The sequence below is a fragment of the Phyllobates terribilis genome, unplaced genomic scaffold (assembly GCF_046119375.1).
Source record: "Phyllobates terribilis strain yellow unplaced genomic scaffold, ASM4611937v1 Scaffold_840__1_contigs__length_612611, whole genome shotgun sequence".
NCBI lineage: Eukaryota > Metazoa > Chordata > Amphibia > Anura > Dendrobatidae > Phyllobates > Phyllobates terribilis.
Window position 1 is genome coordinate 592,178 of NW_027363600.1, and position 8,029 is coordinate 600,206.

An 8,029-nucleotide genomic window follows, 5' to 3' on the forward strand; every position below is an offset into this window, starting at 1 on the left:
CTCCTCCTCCTCCTCCTCCTCCTCACTTCTCCTCTTCCGCGTCTTCCTCACTTCTCGGAGTCTCCGTCCTCTGACCACTCTCCCCCGGGCTCCGGTTGTCATGCTGCGGCTCGGTCTGGGCTCCGGCGCTCGGGTTCTCAGCTCTCCGCTCCGGTTTCCCCTCAGGTCTTACTCCGGATCGCAGCTGGCAGAACCGGACCGGAACCGCGCGCTCAGGATGTCGGAGAACGGAGCGGCCGGACGGGTCCTGACCCTGGAGAGCATGAACCCGGCCATCAGGACGGTGGAGTACGCGGTGCGGGGCCCCATAGTCAGCAGAGCCGTGCAGCTGGAGAAGGAGCTGCAGCAGGTGAGGAGCACGGTGAGGAGGAGGAGGAGGGTGAGGGTGGTACTGAGGAGGAGGGTGAGGGTGGTAGTGAGGAGGACGGTGAGGGTGGTAGTGAGAAGAAGGAGCAGGAGGGCGGTGAGGAACACAGTGAGGGTGGTAGTGAGGACAGTGAGGGTGGTACTGAGGGTGAGGGTGGTAGTGAGGACGGTGAGGGTGGTACTGAGGAGGACAGTGAGGAGGGTGAGGAGGACAGTGAGGAGGGTGAGGGTGGTAGTGAGGAGGACAGTGAGGAGGGTGAGGGTGGTAGTGAGAAGAAGGAGCAGGAGGGCGGTGAGGAACACAGTGAGGGTGGTAGTGAGGATGGTGAGGGTGGTACTGAGGAGGAGGGTGAGGGTGGTAGTGAGGAGGACGAGGACAGTGAAGAGCACGGTGAGGGTGGTAGTGACGAGGACGGTGAGGGTGGTAGTGACGAGGACGAGGACAGTGAAGAGCACGGTGAGGGTGGTAGTGAGGAGGAGGACGGTGAGGAGGAGGGTGAGGGTGGTAGTGACGAGGACGGTGAGGGTGGTAGTGACGAGGACGGTGAGGGTGGTATTGAGGAGGAGGACGGTGAGCAGGAGGGTGAGGGTGGTAGTGATGAGGACGGTGAGGGTGGTAGTGAGGAGGATGGTTAGGCACACGATGAGGGTGGTAGTGAGGAGGAGGAGGGTGAGGGTGGTAGTGAGGAGGATGGTTAGGCACACGATGAGGGTGGTAGTGAGGAGGAGGAGGGTGAGGGTGGTAGTGAGGAGGATGGTTAGGCACACGATGAGGGTGGTAGTGAGGAGGAGGAGGGTGAGGGTGGTAGTGATGAGGACGCTGAGGGTGGTAGTGAGGAGGATGGTTAGGCACACGATGAGGGTGGTAGTGAGGAGGAGGAGGAGGGTGAAGGTGGTAGTGAGGAGGATGGTGAGGGTGGTAGTGAGGAGGGTGAGGGTGGTAGTGAGGAGGAGAAGGAGGACGGTGAGGAGCACGGTGAGGGTGGTAGTGAGGAGGAGGAGGGTGAGGGTGGTAGTGAGGAGGAGGAGGACGGTGAGGAGTACGGGGAGGGTGGTAGTGAGGCCGTTCTCCGCCCCCCCTATTTCCTGGGGCCCCTTTTAGTGGTCGGTGAGGTGGTCCCCCTCCTCCTCCGCTGTGTATTCGGACACTGGGGGTCTACCGTTCCTAGCTTGCAGATGTTGGGGGCTGTGATCTCGGGTCTTGGCGGGGGATGTGCTCCCCCCCCCCTCCCATGTGTCGTGTGCCCCTCTTATCTGGGATTGACGCCCCCCCCCCCCCTTCCCCTGATGTCTCCCCATCCTTGCAGTGTAGCAATAGGAGAAGTATAACCCTCATCAGGCTCCTCTTGTGACAACCACCACCCGGTGCCAAGTGAGCGGGGTCCTCGAGCATCTGACCTGTACGATGCTCCACCGTACACGACCCCCCCCCCCTGTACTGACTGCTCCACCGTACACGGCCCCCCCTCGTTACTGACTGCTCCACCGTGCTGTCCCCACCCTCCTCTGGCAGCGCTGGGCTTTGTTCTGTCCCCACCCTCCCCTGGCAGCGCTGCCCCGTCCCCACCCTCCCCCGGCTCTGCGGGGCTCTTCTCTGTCCCCACCCTCTCCTGGCTCCGTGCTGTCCCCACCCTCCCCTGGCAGCCCTGCGCTGTCCCCACCCTCTCCTTGCTCCGCGCTGTCCCCACCCGCTCCTTGCTCCGTGCTATCCCCACCCTCCCCTGGCAGCGCTGGGCTCTGTTCTGTCCCCACCCTCCCCTGGCAGCGCTGCCCCGTCCCCACCCTCCCCCGGCTCTGCGGGGCTCTTCTCTGTCCCCACCCTCTCCTTGCTCCGCGCTGTCCCCACCCTCTCCTTGCTCCACGCCGTCCCCACCCTCTCCTTGCTCCGCGCTGTGCCGTCCCCACCCTCTCCTGGCTCCGTGCTGTCCCCACCCTCTCCTGGCAGTGCTGCGCCATCCCCACCCTCTCCTGGCTCCGCGGGGCTCTGCGCCGTCCCCACCCTCTCCTGGCTCCGCGGGGCTCTGCGCCGTCCCCACCCTCTCCTGGCTCCGTTCTGTCCCCACCCTCCCCTGACATCGCTGTGCTGTCCTCACCCTCTCCTGGCTCCGCGGGGCTCTTCGCTTTCCCCACCCTCCGCGACTCTTCGCTGTCCCCACCCTCCGCGACTCTTTGCTATCCCCACCCTGTCCTGGCTCCGTGCTGTCCCCACCCTCCCCTGGCAGCGCTGTGCTATCCTCACCCTCTCTTGGCTCCGTGGGGCTCTGTGCTGTCCCCACCCATCCCTGGCAGCGCTGTGCTGTCCCCACCCTCTCCTGGCTCTGAGCTGTCCCCACCCTCTCCTGGCTCTGTGCTGTCCCCACCCTTCCCTGGCAGCGCTGTGCTGTCCTCACCCTCTCCTGGCTCTGCGGGGCTCCGTGCTGTCCCCACCCTCTCCTGGCTCCGTGCTGTCCCCACCCTCTCCTGGCTCCGCGCTGTCCCCACCCTCTCCTGGCTCCGCGCTGTCCCCACCCTCTCCTGGCTCCGCGCTGTCCCCACCCTCTCCTGGCTCCGCGCTGTCCCCACCCTCTCCTGGCTCCGCGCTGTCCCCACCCTCTCCTGGCTCCGCGCTGTCCCCACCCTCTCCTGGCTCCGCGCTGTCCCCACCCTCTCCTGGCTCCGCGCTGTCCCCACCCTCTCCTGGCTCCGCGCTCTCCCCACCCTCTCCTGGCTCCGTGCTCTCCCCACCATCCCCTGGCAGCGCTGTGCTATCCTCACCCTCTCTTGGCTCCGCGGGGCTCTTTGCTGTCCCCAACCTCCCCCGGCTCTTTGCTATCCCCACCCTCCCCTGGCTCCGCTGTCCCTGTGTGATCAGTGTTGGGGAAGTTTCGGCTGTCTCTCCAGTCACTTCCCCTTTCCCCTCCCCCGCAGCGGTGACCTGCGCCCCACAGACACAGGGGGCCAGGGCCGGATGAGCACTGGTACAGGACTGCAGCCGCTCGTGCACCAGGAGGCTCAGGATGAGTTATGGGTGCAGCAGAGGATTGTGGGAGGGAGGCTCGGATCTGTTGGGGGATGCGGCCCCTCTGCCGGTCATGTGGCCCCTGGAGCATGAGGGATAATGGGGGTTTTGCATCTCCCTCTAGTCGCTCTGGCTCCACGCATTCATTGCCATGGCAACCAAGGGCTGCCCATCCACTCCCATTGTGTTTCGGGGTCCGCACTTAACCCCTGGAGCCCCAGTCTGGGTGTAGCGTCCTCCATGTATTGGGGGCCGGGCAGTCCCATGTAAATCTTCTGTTCTGAAACTTTCTGTGCCGTGAATCCTCATCACTCCCTGCGTCTGTCTCTTCCCCGGTGTCAGTATCGCACAGCAGCGCTGAGGGTTTGTTACAGTTGTGTCTGATGTAGACAATGCGCTGAGCGGAGCTGCGGACAGACTCTGGTGCGCTGGCCCCTGGCGGTCTCTGGTCACGACGCTAGCCCCTGGCGGTCTCTGGTCACGGCTCTCGCGCTGGCCCCTGGCGGTCTCTGGTCACGACGCTAGCCCCTGGCGGTCTGTGGTCACGGCTCTTGCGCTGGCCCCTGGCGGTCTGTGGTCACGGCTCTTGCGCTGGCCCCTGGCGGTCTGTGGTCACGGCTCTTGCGCTGGCCCCTGGCGGTCTGTGGTCACGGCTCTTGCGCTGGCCCCTGGCGGTCTGTGGTCACGGCTCTTGCGCTGGCCCCTGGCGGTCTCTGGTCACGGCTCTTGCGCTGGCCCCTGGCGGTCTGTGGTCACGGCTCTTGCGCTGGCCCCTGGCGGTCTCTGGTCACGGCTCTTGCGCTGGCCCCTGGCGGTCTCTGGTCACGGCTCTTGCGCTGGCCTCCGGCGGTCTGTGGTCACGGCTCTTGCGCTGGCCCCTGGCGGTCTCTGGTCACGGCTCTCGCGCTGGCCCCTGGCGGTCTCTGGTCACGGCTCTCGCGCTGGCCCCTGGCGGACTCTGGTCACGGCTCTCGCGCTGGCCCCTGGCGGTCTCTGGTCACGGCTCTCGCGCTGGCCCCTGGCGGTCTCTGGTCACGGCTCTCGCGCTGGCCCCTGGCGGTCTCTGGTCACGGCTCTCGCGCTGGCCCCTGGCGGTCTCTGGTCACGGCTCTTGCGCTGGCCCCTGGCGGTCTCTGGTCACGGCTCTTGCGCTGGCCCCTGGCGGTCTCTGGTCACGGCTCTTGCGCTGGCCCCTGGCGGTCTCTGGTCACGGCTCTTGCGCTGGCCCCTGGCGGTCTCTGGTCACGGCTCTTGCGCTGGCCCCTGGCGGTCTCTGGTCACGGCTCTTGCGCTGGCCCCTGGCGGTCTCTGGTCACGGCTCTCGCGCTGGCCCCTGGCGGTCTCTGGTCACGGCTCTCGCGCTGGCCCCTGGCGGTCTCTGGTCACGGCTCTCGCGCTGGCCCCTGGCGGTCTCTGGTCACGGCTCTCGCGCTAGCCCCTGGCGGTCTCTGGTCACGGCTCTCGCGCTGGCCCCTGGCGGTCTCTGGTCACGGCTCTTGCGCTGGCCCCTGGCGGTCTCTGGTCACGACGCTGGCCCCTGGCGGTCTCTGATCACGGCTCTTGCGCTGGCCGCTGGCGGTCTCTGGTCACGGCTCTTGCGCTGGCCGCTGGCGGTCTCTGGTCACGGCTCTTGCGCTGGCCGCTGGCGGTCTCTGGTCACGGCTCTTGCGCTGGCAGCTGGCGGTCTCTGGTCACGGCTCTTGCGCTGGCCCCTGGCGGTTTCTGGTCACGGCTCTTGCGCTGGCCCCTGGCGGTCTCTGGTCACGGCTCTTGCGCTGGCCCCTGGCAGTTTCTGGTCACAGCTCTTGCGCTGGCCCCTGGCGGTTTCTGGTCACGGCTCTCGCGCTGGCCCCTGGCGGTTTCTGGTCACGGCTCTTGCGCTGGCCCCTGGCGGTCTGTGGTCACGGCTCTTGCGCTGGCCCCTGGCGGTCTGTGGTCACGGCTCTTGCGCTGGCCCCTGGCGGTCTGTGGTCACGGCTCTTGCGCTGGCCCCTGGCGGTCTGTGGTCACGGCTCTTGCGCTGGCCCCTGGCGGTCTGTGGTCACGGCTCTTGCGCTGGCCCCTGGCGGTCTGTGGTCACGGCTCTTGCGCTGGCCCCTGGCGGTCTGTGGTCACGGCTCTTGCGCTGGCCCCTGGCGGTCTGTGGTCACGGCTCTTGCGCTGGCCCCTGGCGGTCTGTGGTCACGGCTCTTGCGCTGGCCCCTGGCGGTCTCTGGTCACGGCTCTTGCGCTGGCCTCCGGCGGTCTGTGGTCACGGCTCTCGCGCTGGCCCCTGGCGGTCTCTGGTCACGGCTCTCGCGCTGGCCCCTGGCGGTCTCTGGTCACGGCTCTCGCGCTGGCCCCTGGCGGACTCTGGTCACGGCTCTCGCGCTGGCCCCTGGCGGACTCTGGTCACGGCTCTCGCGCTGGCCCCTGGCGGTCTCTGGTCACGGCTCTCGCGCTGGCCCCTGGCGGTCTCTGGTCACGGCTCTTGCGCTGGCCCCTGGCGGTCTCTGGTCACGGCTCTTGCGCTGGCCCCTGGCGGTCTCTGGTCACGGCTCTTGCGCTGGCCCCTGGCGGTCTCTGGTCACGGCTCTTGCGCTGGCCCCTGGCGGTCTCTGGTCACGGCTCTTGCGCTGGCCCCTGGCGGTCTCTGGTCACGGCTCTTGCGCTGGCCCCTGGCGGTCTCTGGTCACGGCTCTTGCGCTGGCCCCTGGCGGTCTCTGGTCACGGCTCTTGCGCTGGCCCCTGGCGGTCTCTGGTCACGGCTCTCGCGCTGGCCCCTGGCGGTCTCTGGTCACGGCTCTCGCGCTAGCCCCTGGCGGTCTCTGGTCACGGCTCTCGCGCTGGCCCCTGGCGGTCTCTGGTCACGGCTCTTGCGCTGGCCCCTGGCGGTCTCTGGTCACGACGCTGGCCCCTGGCGGTCTCTGATCACGGCTCTTGCGCTGGCCGCTGGCGGTCTCTGGTCACGGCTCTTGCGCTGGCCGCTGGCGGTCTCTGGTCACGGCTCTTGCGCTGGCCGCTGGCGGTCTCTGGTCACGGCTCTTGCGCTGGCCGCTGGCGGTCTCTGGTCACGGCTCTTGCGCTGGCCCCTGGCGGTTTCTGGTCACGGCTCTTGCGCTGGCCCCTGGCGGTCTCTGGTCACGGCTCTTGCGCTGGCCCCTGGCGGTTTCTGGTCACAGCTCTTGCGCTGGCCCCTGGCGGTTTCTGGTCACGGCTCTCGCGCTGGCCCCTGGCGGTTTCTGGTCACGGCTCTTGCGCTGGCCCCTGGCGGTCTCTGGTCACGGCTCCTGCGCTGGCCCCTGGCGGTTTCTGGTCACGGCTCTTGCGCTGGCCCCTGGCGGTTTCTGGTCACGGCTCTTGCGCTGGCCCCTGGCGGTCTGTGGTCACGGCTCTTGCGCTGGCCTCTGGCGGTCTCTCCTTGGCCTCGGTCACGTGTCTCGTTCTCGGGGGGCCGGTGTGAGGCGGTGCGGCGGTTGGCTGCGGATTCTCACACCCCTGTGTTTGCTCAGGTTTAATAAGTCATCGCCTCCTTTCACCTGGAGATAAACGTTCTGCTGACGCTGGTGCAGGAATGTGACTGGTGACCAGGGTGCGAGCAGCGGCCTCTGTACCCGACCACGGGGCCCCGACTGACCCCGCACCGCCAGCGTAGGGAGGAGGGGCACGAACTAGCAAAGGGTTAATAGCCAGAATAGAAGTGGTACTGTGCAGGGTATATATACAGGAAGAGCGGTACTGTGCAGTGTATATATACAGGAGGAGCTGTACTGTGCAGTGTATATATACAGGAGGAGCTGTACTGTGCAGTGTATATATACAGGAGGAGCTGTACTGTGCAGTGTATATATACAGGAGGAGCTGTACTGTGCAGGGTATATATACAGGAGGAGCTGTACTGTGCGGTGTATATATACAGGAGGAGCTGTACTGTGCAGGGTATATATACAGGAGGAACTGTACTGTGCAGGGTATATATACAGGAGGAGCTGTACTGTGCGGTGTATATATACAGGAGGAGCGGTACTGTGCAGGGTATATATACAGGAGGAGCTGTACTGTGCAGTGTATATATACAGGAGGAGCTGTACTGTGCAGGGTATATATACAGGAGGAGCTGTACTGTGCGGTGTATATATACAGGAGGAGCGGTACTGTGCAGTGTATATATACAGGAGGAGCTGTACTGTGCAGTGTATATATACAGGAGGAGCTGTACTGTACAGGGTATATATACAGGGGGAGCTGTACTGTGCAGGGTATATATACAGGAGGAGCTGTACTGTGCAGTGTATATATACAGGGGGAGCTGTACTGTGCAGTGTATATATACAGGAGGAGCTGTACTGTGCAGTGTATATATACAGGAGGAGCTGTACTGTGCAGGGTATATATACAGGAGGAGCGGTACTGTGCAGGGTATATATACAGGAGGAGCTGTACTGTGCAGTGTATATATACAGGAGGAGCTGTACTGTGCAGTGTATATATACAGGAGGAGCTGTACTGTGCAGTGTATATATACAGGAGGAGCTGTACTGTGCAGGGTATATATACAGGAGGAGCGGTACTGTGCAGTGTATATATACAGGAGGAGCTGTACTGTGCAGTGTATATATACAGGAGGAGCTGTACTGTGCAGTGTATATATACAGGAGGAGCTGTACTGTGCAGGGTATATATACA

At 64.8% G+C, this 8,029-nt stretch overlaps 1 long non-coding RNA gene across 1 annotated transcript in view; it reads left to right on the forward strand.

Moving 5' to 3' along the window:
- Nucleotides 1–365, forward strand: part of LOC141240335 (uncharacterized) — a 238,992-nt gene extending 238,627 nt beyond the window's left edge. The window contains exon 3 of the long non-coding RNA XR_012305585.1: nucleotides 166–365. This is a non-coding gene — a long non-coding RNA (uncharacterized lncRNA). The remainder of the gene's footprint in view (nucleotides 1–165) is intronic.
- Nucleotides 366–8,029: the final 7,664 nt, after the last annotated feature.